Here is a 13,111-nt window from a genome sequence, read left to right as displayed (position 1 = left end):
CATGGGCCCTAGAGCACAGGCTCAGTAGTTGTGGCGCACAAGCTTAGTTGCTCCAAGGCATGTGGGATCTTCCCGGACCAGGGACTGAACCCGTGTCCCCTGCACTGGCAGGGGGATTCTTAACCACTGAGCCACTAGGGAAAGCCTGCATAATGGTTTTTTTTTAATTCTCTAAATTGTCTCCAACTAATTGTTTTAAGATACCTCTATTGTTTGCTGTTCTCCCACCATCCCCACCTCTGTTCCACTGATAAGTACAAATTAGGCAATTAGCTTTTTCCAAGAACAATGCCAAATTTATTGGAAGGTATTTAAAATCTTGGATTAACAAAGAGACTGAGAGGGTCTACTGGTAGAAAATAATAGAATCAGAGAAAAGAAGTATCAGAAAACATTTTAGTCCCTTTTGATGATAGGGACTGTGGACATGGAGAGATGTGGAAGAAGCTGTCATTTTTTGGAGGGAGGCTTGAACCAGGACATTGTCTGACTCCCATGATGTGAGGCTGGTATCATCCTAAGATTCTGCAACCAAGCATACTTTTTAAAAATCTGTTGAAGTTCACGTATTACCTCTATGAGACACATTCACTGATGTAAGAGGAAAAGATCCTGGAAATGGTATAAAATGATTGAAGGTTAGAAGCTGTGGGACCAGGTAATGAAATACTCTCTGATATTAGATTTTGCCCTTATCTCAGAAGGAAAGCATCTTTCCACTGTAAAGTTTCTTTCTTTCCATACTCCTTGGAAGCAAGTCACTAAGCACAGTTCATACTCATGGGGGTGTGGAGTGGGGAAGGAGTGGGAATTAAGTTTCATCTTCTGGAGCAGGGAGTAGTTACATATTGATAAGTTATTTGAAATCCTATAAGGGAGATTTGTCTCTTCTCCTTCACTTATTTAATTATTCAATCTTTTATTTATATCAGTGTGGACTCATGGATATTTATTTTATGTTTTGGACTATCATCCATCACTAAGTATTAATCACGTGCTTCAGATGCTTTGACATCGGGGTCGTGCTGAGCCTGGAGGGACTGCCCCTCCCAGGGATAGCCAGTTTCTAGAGATAGTAAAGGATTCTCCTTTGAGTGTGCCTTTCAAATGCAAACCAATCTACCCAGAATGGGCACCCCGCCCCGCCCCCCCACCTCCTCTATCAGGTTCTCACTCTCAAGGTTACTATTCCTCTGCCCTAATTAGCCAGGTCCAGGTACCAGCCAACTACAGGCAGCCCCTATGCCCCAGAACCACTGAAATTATTTAAATCAGCCAATCCTAAACCTGCTTACCTTGCCTCACCTGTTTCTTCCTGCAGAAACTACAATAAGGGCTCTTGCCCACATTTCCCTCTTGCTCCCTCTGCCTCCTGATCAATCCTGGTGCTTCCTCCTGTGGCCCCCTGCTGTGTGGCATGCCCCCTCTTAGGAACCGTGAGTAACAAACCATCTTTACACTGGCAGTCATCTCTTGATCTGCTAGCCTTCACCATAGATGAATAATAATAAAACCTACATTTTAAAGCTACTTATTTATTTTATTGCTCACATTGTTCCAGCTTTGGTTATTGAGAGCTATTTCAGATCGGCTCCTGTGTCCCTTTCACATCCACCCTGTCCTCTTGTTTTTTGAGCACTTCCTCACTTTCCGGGGCAACAAGATGCTTCTGACTCATATACTCCCTGCCCAATGCCTAGAATCAGCCATTTCTCCAAGACACCATGGTTCTTTTTATTGGAGAATGGTATCACCATTGATTTTTGTAAATAAAGTTTTATTTACATGAACACAGTCATGTTTATTCAATTTCTCATTGTTTATGACTGGTTTTGCATTACAACAGCAGAGTTTAGTAGTTACAAGAGACTGAATGGCCTGAAAATCCTGAAATATTTGCTATCTGGCCCTTTACGGATGTTAACTAGACTGTGTGATCATTTCACAATACATACAAATATTGAATCATTATGTTGTACATCTGAAACTAACATAATGTTACATGTCAATTATACCTCAATAAAAAAATATGTAATTATAGTAAAAAAATGTTTGCTGACTCCTTTTTTAGATGAAGGTGACGTGCTTCTTTCTTTCTCTTTAAAATTTATTTTATTGAAGTACAGTTGTTTTACAAGGTTGTGTTAATTTCTGCTGTACAGCAAAGTGATTCAGTTATACATATGTATATTCTTTTCTCGTATTCTTTTCTATTATAGTTTATCACAGGATTTTTTTTTTTTTTTTTTTTTTGCTGTACGCGGGCCTCTCACTGTTGTGGCCTCTCCCGTTGCAGAGCACGGGCTCCGGACCCACAGGCTCAGCGGCCATGGCTCACGGGCCCAGCTGCTCCGCGGCATGTGGGATCTTCCCGGACCAGGGCACGAACCCGTGTCCCCGCATTGGCAGGTGGACTCTCAACCACTGCGCCACCAGGGAAGCCCTATCACAGGATATTGAATATAGTTCTCTGTGCTATACAGTAGGGCCTTGTTGTTTATCCAATCTATATATAATAGTTTGCATCTGCTAATCCCAAACTCCCAATCCATCCCTCCCCTACCCCCTTGGCAACCACAAGTCTGTTCTCTATGTTGCTTATTTCTATAAGAATAGAGAGAGGTCTTATAGAAGTCCAAAAACTGAAGTGTTCATGAGATCTGACACCAGGAATCAACAGTACATTTTCTTCCACGGCTTTCTGGCTTCCATTGTGCATTTCCCCTCCATTCCTTTCCTCTCTATCAGGTAGTTCTTACTGGCCCCTTATGTAGGCTGCTAAGTTGCGGTGCGGGGAAACTCCCCTTCTAGCTAGGTTAGAAGGGAGCAGCTGGTAAAGAGGAATTTAATTAGAGTTGGCACCACCTTCTAGGATGGTAAAGAGAGCCACGTACACCTCTGGTCATGTAAGCTAGGCCCAGGGAGAAAAAGAAAAAAAGCAATTCCTTCCAACACAATTATGCTTTTGCAACTTGTCGAATTAATGCCATTTTCACACACATTTTCCTTGTATATGATTAGACACTGTAGCTGAGAAAAAAACTACTCACCTTGGAGAGTGTTCCCTGCTTTTTAGGAACATTTCTAAAGATGTCAAGCACAACAAACACTAGGGATTATCCTCGTGCTTCCAGAGTCAGCAGTGACTAAGCAAAGCAGAGCCTCTCAGGTGCTCGAGTTTGCAACTCCCTGCAAAAGACAGAGAGGAGGACTGTCCTCTTCCTCCAAGGAGGGCAGGGGTTTACTGAGGGAGTGGGCAGGCATGGGGGCACCTTGCTGGAGGCTTCAAAGAGAGGCTACATAGGTGGAGAGGGGTTGAAGAGAGGGAACATTTATATTAGACTCCCTACTTTTGAAGACCTAGTCTGGAAGGCATTTGCTGGTGTCTAGCAGAATAAAAAATAAAGTCCAACACCATCACAAGCCTAATCCTGGGTGATGAACATCTGTAGCTCATTCATAATACAGTTTGTATCTGGTCAGGGGAGACTGAGCAGCAAAGCTTCTCGGGAAGGAGCAGTAAGTGCTCTCTGATGGCTTAGTCGTGCTCCAGCAATGAGAGGGCAGGAGACACGCCTACAGCATGGGGGCAGAGTCTCGCAGCACCAGAGACAGTCAGACTGCCTTCTCCCTTAAGGCAGAAAAGAAGAGATCTGTACTGCTTTGCCCCACATGCTTCATATTCGCGTGCTGCATAAGGACACCTGATAAGGCTGCCAGATTTAGCAAACGAAAAGTACGGGACATCCACTTACATTTGAATTTCAGATATACATAATGAATGAATAACTTTTTAGTATAAGTATATCCCCATGCACTATCTGGGATATACTTTTACGAAAAAACGTTTTGTTGTTTTTGTGGATCTGAAATTCAAATTCAACTACTCTTTATTTTATCTGGCAACCCTATGCCTGGGTCTACTTCATAACCTTTCAGATCAGCTCATGGAGCTGCCAGAAACTTCTCTCTAGATCTTTTGAGGGAGAGAGCAAAAGCTAGAGGCAGAAAGAGGACAGGACTGGCCCAGTTTTTCCTGTTTTGGAAAAGCCCTGCGTACCAGGCCGTGCTAGGCCATTGGTCAGCATTCAAATGGCCCTGTCCTGTGTCCACTTCCAGTCTAACCAGTGTGGCCATGGTCATGGCTGTTGGGAGGTGTGGCGGCCCATACAGAGTTTGTTTACATAGGTAGAAGGCAGTTAGGCATGTCATTATGTCCAGGGCATTTATGTCTGCCAGCAGGTTCCTTCACTCCAGCCCCCCTCTTCCCCCACTTCTCTACCTCACGCCAGAAGAGGCTCCTTTTCTAGAACCCGTAACCTGAACTCAGTGCTGGCCCCTCTCCTCCCTTAGTTTGAAGACTCTCACATATGACTCCGATGTTTTTTGACCTGCTTAACTGCCTCCTGACACTCACTCACTCTTGCCCCCATCAGGTTGACCTTCTAGCCTGCTTCTTTTCCTGCACTATTTTCCTCTGTTCATCCAGATCATTTAAGGCTCAACTAAAATCACTCAGTTCTGTGAAGGCTTTCCCACTCCAATCTGTACTGTTCTGTCCAAACTTTATACCTTGTCCTGGATCACCTCAGAAGTTTAATTGGCCTATGTTTGTTTCCTTTCTTTTAAATTGAAAATCAAAATCATAGAACTAAAAACTTTTTAAGCACTCATAATGCCAACAATCCCAACCTAAAATGACTTTTTAAAAATTTTGTAATATGCATATATCATTTATATGGCTGCCTGCTGTCCCATATTTATATCTTTCAGCTTTTGTGATCTGAGAGTTAAGGCTCCTTGTCACGCAGTTCCAAATAGCAACAACCCAAGAGGATGATTAATCCACCTTAGAGCACGTGCCCACCACATAGTATCCCATTCCTTTCAACCAGTGGCTGTGGCTAGAGAAATGACCTGTTACGTTTGGCTAGATCTAGATCACCCTGTGGCCACGGGATTAGGTACTATGATTGACAGAGTTCGCAAGTAGATGGGAGAACAGTACTCCAAAGGAAGGAACGTAATCATGGGTAGACAGAAATAAGAGCGGTCTACAAAAACCAAGGTTCTTCTAAGTTTTGGTAGAATGACCCAATCCCCTCAAATCTGGTCATCCTTTGGTGAATTGAAAACAAAAATTTTGCAACTCTTACATTGAGGACTGAACTCTCAGGCAATGGTATGTGTCAGAGGACACTCTAATTTGAGAGACACTGATTTTACTTAATTATACCTTCTTTCCTTTGAGTGTTTGAATAAATGTTATAATAATCAGATGGTATGGAATGTCTAAGGAGGATTATTGTTCTCCTTCTTTAAAAGAGGAGGGCATTGAGTCTTGAAAGAAAGGAAAAAATTTAAAAGGCCTGTCTAACGACATACACTGGCCCATTGCCTGAGGTAAGTCAGAACTTTTCCGCCTTGTACCTTATACCCTCCATGAGGGAGGCTCCTAAAGTTAAAAATATCAGTGGATTTTTTTAAAACTGGAAGATGACTTTAGGGTATGCATTTTTATTTGTTTCCTCCCCCGCCAAAAGTGTTTTAAATGAAAATCCTTCACCTCCTTTCAGGAATAAGGCAGAAGGAATGTTGTTTAAATTGAACAATTACACCCACATCATAAAAGTTCTGCTTCCAAATCTATCTGGTAGGTTTTCCTGTTGACAACATTTTGGTTTCACACAAGCCAAAAATTTCCTCTAACGTCTGTGTTTTTAAAGGTGCCTGGTCTCACATTATGTAATTGCTGTCAACAGTTAGCTATTAGAATATTACTACCCACATAAGAGGGAGGTGAAGCAAAACATTCTTCCCTTATTTTCTTTTGCCAGCCAGTTGCTGACTCATAGAGCAGTTTTTAAAAACTGTGTTGTCTTCTGAGCCCTGTGTCTAACTTTGGTATTTGCTTGCAATGTATTTTTTGAAAATCTGTTTACATTGTTGAATAGATAACATTTTCACTTTGTTCAAAACTAGAAAATGTTCAGTGAAAAGTCTCACTCTCACCTCTTTCACTGGCTTTTCAGTTCTTACTGCCCCATACGCCATGGTAACCAATTTTATCAGATGTATATAACTTGTACAGCTTTTTAATATAAATGTGAACAAGTATGAATATATATATATATATATATATATATATATTCTCATTTTACCCCACTTAAAACAAAGGGCAGTATTGTTCTAAACATTGCTTTTTTACTTAGCATTGTATCTTTTTTCTTTTAACATCTTTATTGGAGTATTATTGCTTTACAATGGTGTGTTAGTTTCTGCTGTATAACAAAGTGAATCAGCTATACATATACATATATCCCCATATCTCCTCCCTCTTGCAACTCCCTCTCCCACCCTTCCTATCCCACCCCTCTAGGTGGTCATAAAGCACTGAGCTGATCTCCCTGTGCTATGTGGCTGCTTCCCACCAGCTATCTATTTTACATTGGGTAGTATATATAAGTCCATGCCAATCTCTCACTTCATCTCAGCTTACCCTTCCCCCTCCCCGGGTCCTCAAATCCATTCTCTACATCTGCATCTTTATTCCTGTCCTGCCCCTAGGTTCTTCAGAATTAGCATTGTATCTTAAAGATCTTTCATATTGGTAAATAGAGAACTTTCTCAGTCTTTTTAAAGTTGCATAGTCTTCCATTAAATGGATACGCCATATTTATTTAATCAGTGCTCATTAATTTACACGTTTTTTTTTTCAGTCTCTTACAAAAAATGCTGCGATGATTAATCTTATACATAAGTCAGTTGTTACATGTACAAATACATCTGTAGGACAAATCTCAGAAATAAGATTGCAAGGTTGAATAGTTAACGAATTGTCATTCTTGCAGTTTTCCTAAAGCAGTCCTACCATTCTTCCCTTCATGAATTCATCCTTATTCTCCAAAACTCATTTTAACCTTTAGCTACTCTGCAAAGACTTTCTGATCCCCTTTCTAAAGATTGTCATTTGCTTCCACATCAGTGCTCTCACTGCCTCATATTTGTACTCTCATTATAGCACTTAGATTTTGTACTGAGATTATCTATTGGTATGGCAGTTACTTTCACTGGTCTATGACGTTCAAAAGCAGGGATGCTGCCTGTACATTTTTGTAACTCTAGGACCATGGACAGTGCCTAGTGTGCAGTAGATGTTCAATACAGATGGATGGATGCATATATTGATGAATAAATAAATATGACCAAAGAAATTACTATTACTGGAAAAAGTTCCAAAAATTATCCTGTAGAGAACCTAGGACAAATATCAATGTTAAATACAAGTGTGCATGATTATGCATTAAGATTTGGCTTGGCTAGGTGAGTTGACTGAAAGAGAGGTTCTGAACCAGGAGCAGGATACATTAGCTCAGATAAGTAGTCAACAATTGAGATCTGGGGCTTCCCTGGTGGGGCAGTGGTTGAGAATCCGCCTGCTGATGCAGGGGACATGGGTTCGTGCCCCGGTCCGGGAAGATCCCACATGCTGCGGAGCGGCTGGGCCCGTGAGCCATGGCCGCTGAGCCTGCGCGTCCGGAGCCTGTGCTCCGCAGTGGGAGAGGCCACAACAGTGAGAGGCCCACGTACCGCCAAAAAAAAAAAAAAAACCAACAATTGAGATCTGTACTGGGTAATGTTCCTATGGATGCAAGAACCAGAAACAGATCTTCTACCACTTAAGCAAAAATTAGATTTATTGTGGAAGTTTACAATAGAAGGCAGAGCTATTGTAAACAGCCAAGCCTCAGGAAGGGTTGGTAACAGGGTCAGTCCTTTAGAAACAAGAAGAGCTTGTGGGTTTCTCTCCTGAACATTGCCAGAGATGACTCAGCTCTTATCACTTTCTGTCTCTGTTTAAGTTCTCAAAGTTCCCAGGAAAGTACCGGAGGGGTCAGGAGTCTCTTCCCTTGGATCATTCAGGCATAACTAAAGGACAGAATGGGTAACATAGGCATAGCCTTTTGGGAAACCATTATGTGTCAGGCCGCCATTGTAATTCTTGACTACAGAGGAACCAAGGTGACGAGGTGTGGGTTTCTTATCAGGTGTGTATGTCAGAATGACAAGGAAGCCAGGGAAACCTAGAAACCAGGTCAGTGGGGTAAGGAATAGGATAGGAGAGCAAACAGAAGCCTAGACATCAAGACTAGGGCAATAGGTCAGAAGGGGACTGACAGACAGCCAAATGTGGAGTTGGAGTCATCTGAGCACATCTGGCCCCAGGTCAGGATTGGCTCTGGGAACTAGAAGAGGCCAAGCCTGCCCTTGGGAAATGAGTTGGGGAGCCAGTAGGAAGGATGTGCAGGCTGGGCCTGGCATGGACCATTCCTTGACGCAGAATTTGGAGCAGAGCTCTTCATTCATACGTACTTCCCTTCACTCATTGGCCAGCTGGCAGTGTGAAGGACTGGCCCAGCATGCCTCAATCCCAACAAAGTGTACCAATAACAATGCTCATGTAGGTCATTGTCTCTCGGTTATTGGTGTTTATTGGTTTTTTTCTAGTTGTTGCTATTTGGCCTTGAATCCAACTTATATGCTGGTGTGACTGAGAAAAGGGAGGACATTAGTGTTCATTTTGTGTCTACTATGTTCTAGACATAGCGATAGAGATCTCATATGCATTATTACATTTTAAAAGTATCCTCAAAATAGCTCTTTGAGGGAAGGATTAGGCCCCTTTTTATAGATAAATTAACTGAGGCAAGGAATGTGTCTTTGTCTGTTCAGGCTGCTATAATGAAGTACCACAGACTGGGCAGCTTATAAACCACAAATATTTATTTTTTACAGTTCTAGAGGCTTGGAAGTCCAAGATCATGGCCCTGGCAACTTTGGTGTCTGGTAAGGGCCCACTTCGTAGATAGCTATTTTTTGTTGTAATTTCACATGGCAGAAGGGCTATGAGGCTCTGAGGCTTTGAGGCTCAGGCTATGAGGCTCTGAGGCTTTCTCTCTGAGGCTTCTCTTAAAAGAGCACTAATCCCACTCCTAAGGGCTCTGTTTTCAAGACCTAGTCACCTCCCAGAGGCCCTGTCACCTCATACAACCACCTGGGAGGTTACGTTTCAACATATGAATACTGGGGGAACACAAACATTCAGACCAGAGCAGAAGGTCTAATAACTTGAACAAAGTTCTCTCAGACCCCAATGCTCATATTTCCTTCTTCACAGCACTCTCTAGACTCTTTAGGGCCTCCTCACATGCACACTGGGACCTGTTTTCTTGATAGTGACTGTATGACAGCCACACTGCCACAGGCAATGGAACGTACTTGGAATCAGGAAACCTCAACTCTGGGCTCAGCTGTGTTACCAATTAGGTGGTGGCTTAGTTTTCTCATCTGTAAAGTGAGCGGGTTGAACTAGCCGACATCAAGGCCCTTTTACTGCTCTAAAAATGCCGTGCCTCTGGTTTCATAGCCTTTGAGGCAATTAAAGATCACTTCTGCTTTAGAGAACTTTAGTTTGGTCTGTAGCTATATGCCATGCTGGTGCCACGTTTTGTTAGCCTCTGCAAAGATATGTTGTATTCTTGACATTTTTCTTTATTCCTTTGCTAATTGTTTCCATGTGATATCATATATGATTCAGGGAAGCAGACTTGTACACCACAGCAGTGTGCTCTGGCATTCCCAAGGAGTCTTTGAACTTACCTATATAGTTTCTCAGGGATAAGGTACATTGCCATTTTCACTTTCAGGATTGGCCCATAAAAGTTATTTTAAAACTTTCTCCCCCATTTTTAGTGGTGAAAATTGTTTTTCAAATGTAATTCTTATTTAGAACTCCAAACTGTAAAGCAAATGTAACTGAATGTGAAAAAAAAAGTTATTACATCAACAGCTGAGAAAAAAAAATCCTGCTGGGGGAAAAGTGGTTTTTGGATTGGAAAAGACTTCTATGTAAAGAAAGTGAGACAAACTTTTGAGCACTAGAAGTGAACGGAAATTTGGAGGTGGAAGGATTGTACAAAAGAGTAGAGAAAGGGCCCGGCCGTACAGTGGTAGGCTGGAACTCAAGGCCCCTGAAACTGATGGAAGGATCTTTTCTAGGAGTGGGGTGTGTCTAATATTCAATTTTTAATTCTTAGGTTTCTGTGATGGAAATCTGAGTGTAAGTGCCTGACATTAAGCTTTTGATTGCCGAGGCATCCATTTCGAAGATATCCATCTTGAATAAACATACTGCCAGCATTGTGCTTTATAAGGTTGATAGATAGTCAAATCATAGAAAGTAGTAGAACATAGCAGTTAAGAGCACAGGTCTGATTTCTTAGTGTAGACACATCCTGGCTATATGAAACCAGGCTACTTATCTGTATTTTCATTGTCTCCCCTACAAAACGGAGTTTACAGGCTAGTTTTATTGCTTTATACAGCTGCACTTTCATTTTTGACCTAAACTGAATCACCCCACTTTGTCATTGATTTTTTTTTCTCCAAACTTGGATCTTAATGATTTTTAGTTTATCCCAAATACATGAAACTCTTCATAAAATAAAAGGGATAATTACAGATAAAACAACAACTAATAAACAAACTTCTGAAAGCAAGTCTATTGTAGAAATTTTAAACTACATCTAGTAATAGTATCTAATTGAACATAGAGTTTCCCATGAAGGTAATTTTTAGTGCGATGGTATAACTTTATCATTATCTCAAGTACTATAAAATAGGAGAAATCACACACACCTTCCACTTGTGGGCATGTGGATCTCCACAGGTGAGACCCCAGTGTGACACCCACAGAAAGATGGCCAAAGATGAGTCCCCTGGTAATTAGCATGGGCACAGTAGGAATAGGCCACAAAAGATTAGGGTTGACCAAGTTTAGAGATGTGGTTCTTATTTTCCCTAATAACTAAATCCTTACAGATACCCAACATTCCCAGAGGCTGGGTGTCTTTGTCCTTTTGTCACCCACCCCCACCCACCCTGTCTACTATCTATTTAGCTCTACCTGTGATGTTTCTTACTTCTTTTGGAATTTGCCAATAGGCTGCCTCTTCCCAGCTTAGATGCCCTGGACCATCTTCCTATTTGGATATTAGCCAGCAGCACTCAAGTCCTGTCTCTTGTTTCTATAATAACCAATCGCCAGATTCAGGTTTCCCTAAATTAACTGACCCCTAGCTTTGTTCCTAAGTTCATACCCAGACTTCATTGGTTTGGCTCAGTCAGATAGCATCCAGGATCCAGTTAAAACACAAAGAACCTATATTCTAGAGCCTGCAGGTAGAGCAAATTAAACAAAACGTGAATAGAAGGAAAGAACTAATAAAAGAGAAGTGAGAAAGGTAAGTCACAGAAGTAGTATATTAAATTATTAAAACAAACAGTGGATTATTTGAAAATATTAATGGAATTGAGGAGGAATGATAAAGAAAAAAACAGGAGAGGCAAAATTATAAATATCAAGAACAAAAGAGTCTCTTTAGACAGTGGTGCTGGGAAAGTTGGACAGCTGCATATAAATTAATGAAGCTAGAACACGCTCTCACAGCATACACAAAAATAAACTCAAAATGGCTTAAAGACTTAAATGTAAGACATGACACCATAAAACTCCTAGAACAGAACATTGGCAAAACATTCTCTGACATAAATCATACCAATGTTTTCTTAGTGACCTAAAAAAAACCATCTACCAAGGCAATAGAAATAAAAGCAAAAATAAACAAATGGGACCTAATCAAACTTACAAGCTTTTACACAGCAAAGGAAACAATCAACAAAATGAAAAGACAACCTACACCCTGGGAGAAAATATTTGCAAATGATGTGACTGACAAGGGCTTAATTTCCGAAATGTACAACAGCTCATACAACTCAATAACAAAAAAACAAACAACCCAATCAAAAAATGGGCAGAAGACCTAAACAGACATTTCTCCAAAGAAGACATACAGATGGCCACTGGGCCCATGAAAAGATGTTCAACGTCACTAATTATTAGAGAAATGCAAATCAAAACTACAATGTGGTACACCTCACACTGGTCAGAATGGCCATCATTAAAAGTCTACAAATAATAAAGGCTGGAGAGGGTGTGGAGAAAAGGGAACCCTTCTACACTATTGGTGGGAATGTAAATTGGTGCAGCCACTATGGAGAACAGTATGGAGGTTCCTGAAAAAACTAAAAATAGAGTTGCCATATGATCCAGAAATTCCATTCTTGGGCATATATCTGGACAAAACTGTAATTAAAAAAGACAGAGTCAAGGGCTTCCCTGGTGGCGCAGTGGTTGAGAGTCCGCCTGCTGATGCAGGGGACACAGGTTCGTGCCCCGGTCCGGGAAGATCCCACATGCCGCGGAGTGGCTGGGCCCGTGAGCCATGGCTGCTGAGCCTGCGCGTCCGGAGCCTGTGCTCCGCAATGGGAGAGGCCACAACAGTGAGAGGCCCGCATACCGCAAAAAAACAAAACAAAACAAAACAAACAATAGTTAAAAAATGGGCGGAAGACCTAAATAGACATTTCACCAAGGAAGACATACAGATGGCCAAGAGGCACATGAAAAGATGCTCAACATCATTAATTATTAGAGAAATGCAAATCAAAACTATAATGAGGTATCACCTCACACCAGGCAGAATGGCTAATATCAAAAAAGCTAGAAACAATAAATGCTGTAAAGGGTATAGTGAAAAGGGAACCCTCCTACACTGTTGGTGGGAATGTAAATTGATACAACCACTATGGAAAACAGTATGGAGGTTCCTCAAAAAACTAAAAATAGAACTACCATTTGACCGAGCAATCCCACTACTGGGCATATACCCTGAGAAAACCATAATTCAAAAAGAGACATGTACCACAGTGTTCACTGCAGCACTATTTACAATAGCCAGGACATGGAACCAACCTGAACGTCCATCGACAGATGCATGGATAAAGAAGATGTGGTACATATATACAATGGAGTATTACTCAGCCAGAAAAAGAAATGAAATTGAGTTATTTGTAGTGAGATGGATGGACCTAGAGACTGTCATACAGAGTGAAGTAAGTCAGAAAGAGAAAAACAAATACTGTACGCTAACACATATATATGGAATCTAAAAAAAAAATAAACGGTACTGATGAACCTAGTTCAGGGCAG

Source organism: Delphinus delphis, chromosome 6, assembly GCF_949987515.2.
Source record: "Delphinus delphis chromosome 6, mDelDel1.2, whole genome shotgun sequence".
NCBI classification, from domain to species: Eukaryota; Metazoa; Chordata; class Mammalia; order Artiodactyla; family Delphinidae; genus Delphinus; species Delphinus delphis.
The sequence above is the reverse complement of the archived record's forward strand: the minus strand, read 5'-3'. Positions refer to the sequence as shown.